The sequence below is a fragment of the Pongo abelii genome, chromosome 10 (assembly GCF_028885655.2).
Source record: "Pongo abelii isolate AG06213 chromosome 10, NHGRI_mPonAbe1-v2.0_pri, whole genome shotgun sequence".
Taxonomy (NCBI): Eukaryota; Metazoa; Chordata; class Mammalia; order Primates; family Hominidae; genus Pongo; species Pongo abelii.
In genome coordinates this window covers 46,835,288-46,848,007 of record NC_071995.2, presented here as the reverse complement: position 1 = coordinate 46,848,007, position 12,720 = coordinate 46,835,288, and positions in this window count along the sequence as shown.

The window sequence follows — 12,720 nt, the reverse complement described above, 5'->3', positions numbered from 1 at the left end:
TGGAGTGTGATGGCACAATCTCAGCTCACTGTAACCTCCGCCTCCCAGGTTCAAGCGATTCTCCTACCTCAGCCTCCCAAGTAACTGGGATTACAGGCATCTGCCACCAAGCCCAGCTAATTTTTGTACTTTTAGTAGAGATGGGGTTTCACCATGTTGGCCAGGCTGGTCTCTAACTCTTGACCTCACGTGATCCGCCCACCTCAGCCTCCCAAAGTGCTGGGATTACAGGCATGAGCCACTGCACCCGGCTGAAAAATGAGTATTTCTGACCTAGAAACTTCACATGGTTATTTAATTTAATTAATTATTAATTTATTTTTCAGATGGAGTCTCACTCTATCACCCAGGCTGGAGTGCAGTGGCAAGGTCTAGGCTCACTGCAACCTCAGCCTTCTGGGTTCAAGTGATTCTCCTGCCTCAGCCTCTTAAGTAGATGGGATTACAGGCTGCCACCACCACACCCTGCTAATTTTTTTCTGTATTTTTAGTACAGACTGCATTTCTTTTTTATTTTTTTGAGACGGAGTCTCGCTCTGTCGCCCAGGCTGGAGTGCAGTGGCGTGATCTCCGCTCACTGCAAGTTCCGCCTCCCAGGTTCACGCCATTCTCCTGCCTCAGCCTCCCTAGTAGCTGGGACTACAGGGGCCCGCCACCACGCCTGGCTAATTGTTTGTATTTTCAGTAGAGACAGGGTTTCACCATGTTAGCCAGGATGGTCTGGATCTCCTGACCTCGTGATCCACCCGACTTGGCCTCCCAAAGTGCTGGGATTACAGGCATGAGCCACCGCGTCCGGCCAGTACAGACTGCATTTCACCATGTTGGCCAGGCTGGTCTTGAACTCCTGACCTCAAGTAATGCGCCCACCTCAGCCTCCCAAAGTGCTGGAATTACAGGTATGAGCCACCTTGCTGGGCCTTTTTTTTAAAAAAAAAAAAAAAAAGAAAATATTATTTATTTATTTATTTTGGGACAGGGTCTCATTCCCATCACCCAGGTGGGAGTGCTGTGGCATGATCATGGCTCATTGCAGCCTCAACCTCTCAGGCTCAAGAGATCCTCCCGCCTTATTTTTTGATTTTTTGGTGGAGATGTCTCACTATGTTGTCCAGGCTGGTCTGGAATTCCTGGGCTCAAGCAATCCCCCTGCTTAAGACTCCCAAAGTGCTGGGATTACAGATGTGAGCCACTGCGCCCAGCTATTTATTTGTTGAGAAAGAGTCTCACTATGTTGCCCAGGCTAGAGTTCAGGGGCGCAGTCATGGATCACTGCAGCCTTGACCTCCTGTTCTCAAATGATCCTCCCACCTCAGCCTTCTGAGTAGCTAGGACTATAGGTGCATGCCACCACACCTGGCTAATTTTTGTATTTTTTGTAGAGACAGGGTCTCACTATGTTGTTTATGGTTGGTCTCAGACTCCTGGCCTCAAGTGATTCTCCCACTTTGGCCCGCCAAAGTTCTGGGATTACAGGCATGAGCCACTGCACCTGGCCTACATGTTTATTTTATTTTATTCTATTTTTTTTTTAAAAAAGCATAGGCATGGTGGCTCACGCCTGTAACCCCAGCACTTTGGGAGGTCAAGGCCGGCGGATCACCTGAAGCTGGGAGTTCCAGACTAGCCTGACCAACATGGAGAAACCCTGTCTCTACTAAAGATACAAAATTAGCCAGGCATGGTGGTGCATGCCTGTAATCCCGGCTACTCAGGAAGCTGAGGCAGGAGAATCACCTGAACCCGGGAGGCGGAGGTTGCTGTGAGCCGAGATGGTGCCATTGCACTCCAACCTGGGTAACAAGAGCGAAACTCCATCTCAAAAAAAAAAAAAAAAAGGGATGGGGGTCTTCTTATGTTGCCCAGGCTGGTCTCAAACTCTTGAGCTCAAGTGATCCTCCCACCTTGGCCTCCCAAAGTGTTGGGGTTACAGGCGTGAGCCACCAGGCCTTGCACATGTTTATTTTTGACTGTGCTTTTGTGGTCTGTGTAATATTGGAGGGAGCTTTCCTCTTTGGTTGGAAGACTGAGGCAGCTATCATGGGAAAGAAGGTGGTCAGGGTCTGTTTCCCTGAAAGGAATTTTGTGGCCAATTAGCACATTGTCATTGTTGTTGTCTCTTTATGTGACTTGGTGGATGTATACAAATAAGCATCTCCCTGAGAGGAGGTTATTTTCAGTTCATTAAGATTTCATGAGTGCCTACTATGTGTCTATTATTGTGCTGTGTGATGGAGATAGGACAATAGAGGCAGGAAGGGACACAATCCCTTCTCCCCATGGCTCTTAGTGACATTTAGACTGAGACATTTAGTGACATTTAGACTGAGACCTGAACAAGTGACATTTAGATTGAGACCTGAAAGATGAGTGTGAGTTGTGCAAGAGGGAACAGCATGTGCAAAAGGCTGGATTTGGGGAGCAAGAGTAAGATGAATCTGAGGCGCATCAAAGGAGCATCAGCAAGTTCAATGTAGCTAGAGGGAGATGTGATCTGGGTCTTGTATTTCCCAGGCTGGAGTGCAGTGGTGCCACCATAGCTCACTGAAGCCTGGAATGCCTGAGCTCAAGCCATCCTCCTGCCTCAGCCTGCTGAGTAACTTGTAGCTAGGACTACAGGCATGAACTAACTTTGTTTTTCTTTTTATAGAGATGGGGTCTCTACAAAAGACCAGCCTAAGCTGGTCTTGAATTATTGGACTCAAGCAATCCTCCCACCTTGGCCTCCCAAAGCACTGGGATTACAGGTGTGATCTAGTGCACCCAGCCTGCTATAAGGATTTTGAATATTGTCCTAAAGATGAAAAGCAATTGTAATATTGGAAGCAAAGGAATAATCCTGCTGAGAGGAATAATCAAACTTGCATTTTAAAAGGGAAACTGAGGCCGGGCACGGTGGCTCATGCCTGTAATCCCAGCACTTTGGGAGGCTGAGGTGGGCGGATCACCTGAGGTAGGAAGTTCAAGACCAGCCTGACCAACATGGAGAAACCCCCTCTCTACTAAAAGTACAAAATTCGCCGGGTGCGGTGGCGCATGCCTGTAATCCCAGGTATTCGGGAGGCTGAGGCAGGAGAATTGCTTGAACCCAGAGGCGAAGTTTGCAGTGAGCTGAGATCTTGCCATTGCACTCCAGCCTGAGCAACAAGAGCAAAACTCTGTCTCAAAACAAACAAACAAACAAAACAACAACAACAACGAAAGACAAAAAAACACGGCTGGGTGCGGTGGCTCACTCCTGTAATCCCAACACTTTGGGAAGCTGAGGCAGACGTGTCACGGAGGTCGGGAGTTTGAGACCAGCCTGGCCAACATGGTGAAACCCTGTCTCTACTGAAAAAATACAAAAATTAGCTAGGTGTGTTGGCGAGCACCTATAATCCCAGCTACTTGGGGAAACTGGCAATTGGATAGACCTTATTTATTTATTTATCTACTTATTTATTTATTATTATTTTTTTCGATGGAGTTTTTTTGCCCTTGTTGTCCAGGCTGGAGTGCAATGGCATGATCTCGGCTCACTGCAACCTCTGCCTCCTGGGTTCAAGCAATTCTCCTGCCTCAGCCTCCCAAGTAGCTGGGATTACAGGTGTGTGCCATCACACCCGGCTGATTTTGTATTTTTAGTAGAGACGGGGTTTCACCATGTTGGTCAGGTTGGTCTCAAACTCCTGACCTCAGGTGATCCACCTGCCTCAGCATCCCATAGTGTTGGGATTACAGGTGTGAGCTACCACACTTGGTCGGATAGGACTTTTTAGATGGCCCTTATCCCTGTGTAGATTGGTCCTCGGTTGAGCATTTGAATGTCCTTGCTCTAGTTTCAATCACAAGAAGGAAATGCTGCCACTCCCACACGGAGTGTGTTGTGGGAGCAGATGGTGGGAGCAGTGTAGAGAAATTGGAGCAGGATAGGATAGGATAGGAACGGAACAGAATTGAAGGTGATACCACCAGCCCTGGCTTTGCTTCTCTCAGAAACCTAAACTGTGTCTTAACATCTCTCCTTGGGACTGCAAAACCTAAGAACACAGTTGTCTGATTTCAAACCATATGATGTCCAAACAGAAGTCCTTTGAACTGGGTACTTCTTCTCTGCTATTCTCTTTTGCTTTCCAGCCATCCATTCAGCAGTGCCTTGGCTTAGCTTGGAGCTGAAGGCCACAAGCTGAGATAGAGCTGTCACTCTAAGAACCAGGCCTGGGGTGAACATTGCAGCTGCCCAGGGAACAGCTGGTTAAGCCCCCAGCAGCTGCAGCAGCTGGGATTCCACCCAACATTTGATCTGGGATTAATCCCATTTCCTCCACACACATCCCATCATTGTTCTAGTACCTGGCTAGTCTATAGTATCTTGCAGAATCTTTGAGAATAGATATTGCAGATCTCTTCCTTAAATAGGTTGAAGACAAAGTCACCCACCTTCTCCTTCTCTTGGAAGCAGCTGGCCCAAAGCACCTTAGGACCACTACAGAAAGGAGGATATAGGTTTCTCGCTCTCTCTTGGCCCCCTTTCCTTCTCTATATATTTCAATAAATTGACTAGGATGGAGTAGTCTTTAAATTGTCTGATTTTCAATAACTTAGAATTGTCCAGAGATGAAGGGACTCCTTTGTTGAGACGGGAGGAGTATTTCCTTTATCTTTGAAAGATTGTACGAAGGCCTAGAAACTATTGGTGGGGTGTCTGGGGAGGATCAAACATCATGCCAGTGGTTGTCACTTTTAAACTGATTGCTTCTCACTTAACTGTGATTCTATAGTTCAAAACAATAGGGCTATATATTCTGCTTGGTTCCTATTCACCAGCTGTGTGGTCTTGAGTAAACAGAGGCTACCATTAGGTACTTCCATGAAGTTGGAAATGAAGAGGTGCTCTGAGATTTAAACAAGGCAAATCAACACAGGAAGGTACAAGGCAGTCCAAACCTGACTCTCTCCCTTCCACAAATATTTATTAAGCCCCTGCAAATACTAATAGGCATTGTACCATGTTAAGGATTTTGATATCTTTCTAGAGACATAGGCAGTCATTTTAGTGGAATAAATTAATTTAATTAGGTTTTAACTTGGAGTAGTCTGATCAAATTTAGATTTTATTTTATTTATAGATGGAGTCTCGCTCTGTCACCAGGCTGGAGTGCAGTGGCGCAATCTTGGCTCACTGCAAGCTCCTCCTCCTGGGTTCAAGTGATTCTCGTGCCTCAACCTCCCGAGTAGCTGGGATTACAGGGATGCGCCACCACACCCAGCTAGTTTTTTGTATTTTTAGTAGAGACAGGGGTTTCACCATGTTGGCCAGGCTGGTCTCGATCTCCTGACCTCGTGATCCAGCCACCTTGGCCTCCCAAAGTGCTGGGATTGCAGGCATGAGCCACCGCGCCGGCAAAATTTGCATTTTAAAAAGATCACTCTATTAGCTGGTAATGGTGGTGGGTGCCTATAATCCCAGTTACTCAGGAGGCTGAGGCAGGAGAATCGCTTGAACCTGGGAGGCAGAGGTTGCAGTGAGCCGAGGTCGCGCCACTGCACTCCAGCCTGGGCAACAAGAACGAAACTCCATCTCAAAAAAAAAAAAAAAAGAAGTGGCCCAGCAGAGAGGAAGTAGGGGAATAAACATTCCAACCTTCTCTCCTCTATCTTCCAGTCTGTGGCCAAACTCTTCCTATTAGCTAAAGCTAGCTGGAAGCCAGAGGGCATTACTGCTGTCTATAAAGGTCAGCCTTCCAGGAGCAAATGCAGGATGAAGAAGGGTAAAGGAAGATCTGGAGGGGTAAATGGAAAATGTGAGTTAATAAGAACCAGAACTCTAATGTCTGAGTCTTTAGAGAAGGGTCTTCAGATTAGAAAGAACCTGACCATGACAGGGAGCACCTGAAAGTAACTTATTAGCTAATTTAAATCTAAGAAGCATGGCAGTTTGCATTTTAAATTAAAAAAAAAATTGGCGCTATGACTGAAATTCAAGTTTGCATTTTATCTTAAATCTGTATTTACATTTTTTTTTTTTTGAGATGGAGTCTCACTCTGTTGCCCAGGCTGGAGTGCGGTGGCGTGATCTCGGCTCGCTGCAACCTCCACCTCCCAGGTTAAAACAATTCTCTGCCTCAGGCTCCTGAGTAGCTGGGATTACAGGTGCCCACCACCACGCCCAGCTAATTTTTGTATTTTTAGTAGAGAAGGGGTTTCACCATCTTGGATAGGCTGGTCTTTTTTTTTTTGAGACAGAGTCTCGCTCTGTCACCAAGGCTGGAGTGCAGTGGCACAATCTCAGCTCACTGCAAGCTCTTCCTTCCGGGTTCACGTCATTCTCCTGCCTCAGCCACCTGAGTAGCTGGGACTACAGGCGCCCGCCACCACGCCCGGCTAATTTTTTTTGTATTTTTAGTAGAGACAAGGTTTCACTGTGTTAGCCAGGATGGTCTTGATCTCCTCACCTCGTGATCCGCCCATCTCAGCCTCCCAAAGTGCTGGGATTACAAGTGTGAGCCACCGCGGCCGGCCAGACAGGCTGGTCTTGAACTCCTGACCTCATGATCTACCGGCCTCCGCCTCCCAAAGTTCTGGGATTACAGGCGTGAGCCACCGCGCCCAGCAATTTACATATGATTTTTAACAGTTGATGCCAAAATTAGATAATCATCCATTTTCCTAATTAGAAAATCCAAAACAAAAAGTATTGTTTGGCCAACTTGAGCACACTTTTAGGAATTACATAATTAAATGTCTAATTTATAATATTTTATTTATTAATATATACTGTAAACATTTAAAAGTACATAGCCTATAAAATAATAAATTGATATTATTTAACTGAGTTTCCATTCTTACATTTAAAGAATAGTTTTATTCAAACTTTTATTATTAGTTTTTGAGTTAGAATCTCGCTTTGTCGCCCAGATTGGAGTGCAGTGGTGCAATCCCGGTTCCCTGCAACCTCCGTCTACTAGGTTTGAGCAATTCTCCTGCCTCAGTCTCCTGAGTAGCTTGGATTACAAGTGTGCACCACCATGCCTGGCTAATTTTTGTACTTATAGTAGAGACGGGGTTTCACCATGTTGGTAAGGCTGGTCTCAAACTACTGACCTCAAATGATCTGCCTGCCTCGGCCTCCCAAAGTGCTAGGATTACAGGCATGAGGCACTGCACAGGCCTTCTTTTTGTTTTTGAGAGAGGGTGTCACTTTGTTGCCTAGGCTGGAGTGCAGTGGCACAAACATGGCTCACTGCAGCCTTGATCTCCCGGGCTCAAGCGATCCTCTCACCTCAGCCCCCACAAGCAGCTGGGACTATAGGCACGTACCACTATGCCTGGCTAATTTTTTTCTTTTCTTTTCTTTTCTTTTCTTTTTTTTGAGATGGAGTCTCCCTCTGTCGCCCAGGCTGGAGTGCAGTGGCGCTATCTCGGCTCACTGGAAGCTCTGCCTCCTGGGTTCACGCCATTCTCCTGCCTCAGCCTCCTGAGTAGCTGGGACTACAGGTGCCCGCCACTACACCAGCTATTTTTTTTTTTTTTTTTTTTTTGTATTTTTAGTAGGGACGGGATTTCACCATGTTAGCCAGGATGGTCTCGATCTCATGACCTCATGATCCGCCGCCTCGGCTTCCCAAAATGCTGGAATTACAGGCGTGACCCACCGCACCTGGCTAATTTTTGTATTTTCTGTAGAGATGGCGTTTTGCCTAGGCTGGTCTCGAACTCCTCATCTCAAGTGATCTGCTCGCTTTGGCTTCTCAAAGTGCTGGGATTACAGGTGTGAGCCACTGCTCCTGGCCCCAAACTTGTATATTGATATGAAAATATTCATTTTCTTTTCTTTTCTTTTTTTTTTTTTGAGATGGAGTTTCGCTCTTGTTGCCCAGGCTGGAGTCCAATGGCGTGATTTCAGCTCACTGCAACCTCCGCCTCCTAGGTTCAAGCGAATCTCCTGCCTCAGCCTCCCGAGTAGCTGGGATTACAGGTGTGCGCCACCATGCCTGGCTAATTTTGTATTTTTAGTAGAGACGGGTTTCACCATGTTGGTCAGGTTGGTCTTGAACTCCTGACCTCAGATGATCCGCCCGCCTTGGCCTCCCAAAGTGCTGGGATTACAGGCATGAGCCACCACGCCTGGCTAAAATACTCATTTTCAATATAAGTGCCTTTATGATTACTAGATCCTCTTTTGGAACTTAGATATGATGCCTGAAGGTGAACTCATCTTGTGGCCATGAGGCAACAAGCATAAGGGAACAGTTAAGAGAACTGCAGGTACCAGACCTGGTATCATGGAGCAACTGGACTGATGCTGCTTACCTCTAACTTTGTTACTTGAGAAAAATAAATCCTTATTTGTTTAAGCTATTGCAACTTGGTTTTTCTGTAATTGAAGCCAAATGTGTTCTTAATATTCAAGTGACTACAACAGATTCAATATCAGATAGTTCAGGTTACTGTGGATCAGGCACCCAATATCGAGGTTTCTACGACAGATGTCATAGATGGCCTCACTGTCTATCATGAAGGTGCAATCTGAGTGCTCCAGGGTGATGTTTGTGGTGAGCATAGAGTTATAGGGCTCAACTACAGCTGTGGAAACCTGGGGGACTTGGTAAATGGAGAACTCCAGCTTGGACTTCTTGCCATAATCAATCTGCTCTGTAGTAGACTGAAAAATAGAGCTACAATATTTTCTAGTTTCTCTCATGGAGAAATGGAGCCTGTTTCCCCATGCCTTGAATCTGGGATGGCTTTGTGACTTGCTTAGGCTACTAAAATGTGGCAGAACTTGTGTTGAATGAGTTTCAAAGCCTAAGGCCTCAAGAGGCCATGCACTGTCCTAACTTTGCCCTCTTGGATGCTTCTGCCACCCAAGAAGAAGCTTGGGCTGCCCCAATAAATGATGAGAGACATGTGGAGAGACAGAGGCCTAGCCAAGAGCCAGCACCAAGGCTCCAGACATGAGTGAGGTCATTTTAGACTTTCCATTCCCAGTGGAGCTTCCACTGACTAGCCACGAGAGTGAGTCCAGAGGAGGCAACATAAGAACCATGAATTCAACCCACAGAATCCTGAGAAAAATACATTGTTGTTTTAAGACACCAAATTTTGATGTGGTTTGTTATGCAACAATAGGTAATTGATAACATCAGCAGGGAGGTAAACCCGTAACTGTGGAAAACAAAGAAGCCTTGAATACCTGTGCGATGGAGTCCATTAGAAAAGACATGCTATATAATTTGGATGCAAACAGAGTAGAGACATTTTTCACTTTTCCCAGAGATACTTAAAACAGTTTTCTGGGAACATCTTATCTTTATTTTGTCTCAGTTGTTTGAGACATAGCAATGTATGATGCTGTCCTAGAAATGTTATTTCAGGCCAGGCTCAGTGGCTCATGTCTGTAATCTCAGTGTTTTGGGAGGCTGAGGAGGGATTGCTTGAGGCCGGGAGTTCAAGACTAGCCTGGGAGCGACCCCATCTCTACAAAAAAAAAAAAATTAGCTGGGCGTGGCAGTGCATGCCTGTATAGTCTCAGCTACTCAGGAGGCTGAGGCAAGAGGATCACTTGAGCCCAGGAGTTATGGGCCACAGTGAGCTATGATGGCACCATTGCACGCCAGCTTGGGTGACGGAGTGGTACCCTGTTTCTAAAACACAAAAACAGGCTGGGTGTGGTGGCTCACATCTGTAAACCCAGCACTTTGGGAGGCTGAGGTGGGTGGATTGCTTGAGTCCAGGAGTCTGAGACCAGCCTAAACAACATGGTGAAACCCCATCTCTACTGAAAATACAAAAATTAGCTGGGCATGGTGGTGCATGCCTGTAGTCTCAGCTACTCAGGAAGCTAAGGTAGGAGAATCACCTGAGCCGAGGAGTAGAGGCTGCAGTGAGCCAAAATTATGCCACTGCACTCCAGCCTGGCAATCGGAGTGAGACCGTGTTTCAAAAATAAATAAATAAATAAAATTAAAAATAATAAAAAACAAAAAAAATCTTATTCCAAGCCCATTTATCTAACATTAGGATGAATTGCTTCCTTTATTTATATTATTATTATATAAATAATATATAATAAATATGTTTATTATCTGTTAAATAATATTTATATATCATATATTTCAAAATATATTATTTTTTGACTTATCTCCAAGTTCTATTTTTCCTTTATTTGATCCTATTTTTGTGATCTTTACTAAATAAACCATTTATGCATTTTTTTTTTTTTTTTTTGAGACAGAGTCTCGCTCTGTTACCCAGGCTGGAATGCAGTGGCGCAATCTTGGCTCACTACAACCTCCGTCTCCCAGGTTCAAGTGATTCTCCTGCCTCAGCCTCCCTAGTAGCTGGGATTACAGGTGCCTCCCGTCACGCCCGGCTAAATTTTGTATTTTTAGTAGAGACAGGGTTTCACCATGTTGGTCAGGCTGGTCTCAAACTCCTGACCTGATGATTCACCTGCCTCAGCCTCCCAAAGTGCTGGGATTATATGTGTGAGCCACTGTGCCCGGCCTATGCATTACTTTTTAAAGTGATTGATATTTAATGAACAACTATTTAATCAACCAATATCTTGGTCCTAAAATGTGCAGGTCTTATAGATTGGCTCATGAAACATTTGTTTTTGTTTTTTTGGAGATGGAGTCTTGCTCTGTTGCCCAGGTTGGAGTGCAGTGGCGTGATCTCGGCTCACTGCAACCTCCGCCTCCCGGGTTCAGGTGATTCTCCTGCCTCTGCCTCCCGAGTAGCTGGGACTACAGGCAGGCACCACCATGCCTGGCTAATTTTTCTATTATTAGTAGAGACGGGGTTTCCCCATGTTGGCCAGGCTGGTCTCAAACTCCTGACCTCAGGTGATCCATCTGCCTCAGCCTCCCAAAGTGCTGGGATTACAGGCGTGAGCCACTGTGCCCCGCCCCGGCTAATTTTTTATATTTTAATAGAGACCAGGTTTCACTGTGTTGCTCAGGCTGGTCTCGAAACCCTGAGCTCAGCTCAGGCAATCCACCCGCCTTGGCCTCCCAAAGTGCTAGGATTATAGGCGTGAGCCACCGTGCCTAGCCTCTTTTTTTTTTTGATACAGGATCTTTGTTGTCCAGGATGGAGTGCAGTGGCACAAACATGGCTCACTGCAGCCTCAACCTCCTTGGGCTCAGGTGATCCTTTCACTTCAGCCTTCCAAGTAGCTTGAGACTACAGGCAGGTGCCACCATGCCCGGCTAATTTTTCTTCTTCTTTTTTTTTTTTCTGTATTTTTTGTAGCAACAGAGTTTTGCCATGTTGCCTACCTAGGCTGGTCTTGAACTCCTGAGCTCAAGCAATTCACCTGCCTGGCCTCCCAAAGTCCTGGGATTACAGGCCAGAGCCACCACGTCAGGCCAAAACATTTATTTATAATCACATTGTCTTTTGCCTTCCTTTACTATAGACGTCGGAAAAGAAAATGCTAAAATTTCCAGATTCCCTTACAACTAGAGATGACTATATAAAACAATCTTGTTCAATGAGATGTAGGTGAATATCTGCTGTGAGAGCTTCCCTTGCCAGGTAAAAAGAAAAAGTCACAAGAGGAGAAAGCCCTTTGCCTTGGCTTTTTTGCTTTCTGTCTGATTCAAAACAGGAGAATTCAGATGGTTTAATAAAAAGACTATTTACAAAGATGTGGGCAGGGTATAGGGAGACCACACGGGATAGAGCAATGCCCCAAGGTGAATAACAGAAAAGAGGCTGATACTGCTATAGGCCTGAAGGCTGAGGGGAGTCACTGAAAACCAGAAGAGCTGTGTGTGTGTGTGTTGGAGGAGGCGGCTGCCTTGAGAGGTACTGTGAACTTCAATGGGGGACAGAGCCACTCTCCTCCCTCCATTGAATCTTCTGTGTGTGCTTTCCTTTGGCTGAGCTCCACTGAAAGCCAGGAGACAAGGTCAGCCTCCTGGACACAAATCTGGGTGGAAAAGAATGGAGAGTTCATCTGGACGGGACAAGCAGTGTAAAAGGCATCTGTTATTTATTTCTGTATCCTAGTGTGCAACACATAGTAAGAGTGCCTGGCACAAAGTAGAAGATGAATATATATATATATATATATATATATTTTTTTTTTTTAATTTTATTATTATTTTTTAGATGGAGTCCCACTCTGTGGCCCAGGCTGGAGTGCAGAGTACATTGTACAATGGTGCGATCCCAGCTCACTGCAACCTCTGCCTCCCGTGTTCAAATGATTCTCCTGCCTCAGCCTCCCGAGTAGCTAGAATTACAGGCATGCACCATCACACACGGCTAATTTTTGTATTTTTAATAGAGACGGGGTTTCCCTATGTTGGACAGGCTGGTCTCGAACTCCTGACCTCAAGCAATCCGCCCACCTCAGCCTCCCAAAGTGCTGGGATTACAGGCATGAGCCACCACACCCAGCCTAGGGCTTTTGTGAATATTAAATGAGATAACAATAAAATGCACCTGGCACATAGTATTGTAGAACTCTCTATAAATCTAGGTGATTTCCTTCCTCTCTTTCCTCCTCTACCAATCCTTCCACAAGTCATTTTAACCTTAGCTTCGGAATATCCTGAATTCTCAACTTCATTCAACATGATCACTCTAGTCAAGTGCTCTCATCTCTCACCTGGACTACAGGTAACAGTTTCCTTGCCAATCTCCCTGCTTCCTTTTGCTCCTGTTACCCTCAAACCCCAATCTATTCACCACAGCCAGGGAGATTTTTTAGAAAGACAATTT